The sequence below is a fragment of the Puntigrus tetrazona genome, chromosome 7 (genome assembly GCF_018831695.1).
Source record: "Puntigrus tetrazona isolate hp1 chromosome 7, ASM1883169v1, whole genome shotgun sequence".
NCBI lineage: Eukaryota > Metazoa > Chordata > Actinopteri > Cypriniformes > Cyprinidae > Puntigrus > Puntigrus tetrazona.
In genome coordinates this window covers 8,207,561-8,208,414 of record NC_056705.1, presented here as the reverse complement: position 1 = coordinate 8,208,414, position 854 = coordinate 8,207,561, and positions in this window count along the sequence as shown.

The window sequence follows — 854 nt, the reverse complement described above, 5'->3', positions numbered from 1 at the left end:
AGTGAGCCATTTGCCTTCCTTTCTTCAAGCGTCTCAGTGCTGTAGCCATTTGGGGTTTTATCTTTTGCTTCAAAGTGAAAGTGGTGAGAGACGCAGAGTAATGTAATGAAAACTGAGGTTTGTATATGGGCAGTATATATGATTTGCATACTTTTTTTTTGTAAAATTCCCAATATGCAGACCATTTTGTGCAACCTAGATGGTATGTATACAGTAGAAATGTTAGCTGGTGGAGGTTCTGATATAGTGTTTATGCTGGAATATTTCTATATCCTTATGGCTGGTAGTGGACATTAGTTTAATTAATATACATAACCCTTTTGACACTACTAACTTTAATCTTTTTTTTTTGGTAGTGACAGTAGTTAAGCACACAGCTGTACTACTGTCACACAGCATGGCTAGTTACGGTTTGTGTTGATGAACGGGTTTAAAACGGTTTTAGGTTCGTTTTTGTTGTGGAATAGTCAAATGTAGTTAATATAACAAGGGTGTTATATTTAGTGAAAAATTTTTCTAGGTTCATACTGTCATCAATCGTGTTTTAGTATTATATGTATTGTTAATGTAATTATTTATATAACTCTAAGCTAAAAAAAAATATACCAGTTTCAGCATATTAGTATTTAGTATTGTTTTATGCCTTTTTTATTAGTTGCTAAGGCAACCTTTCTATTTTTTTTAAGCTTTCAGCTTTTTTAATATTTATTTGGTTTTATTACAATTACTAAAAATGCATCACACTTTTATTTTACCAGTACTTGATTTTATTGATTTAAGATTTTATTTATTAGAAAGAAATCCTAGATTTTGTGCAAGGAAAAGTCTTTTTTTTTTTTTTTTTTTTTTTTTTT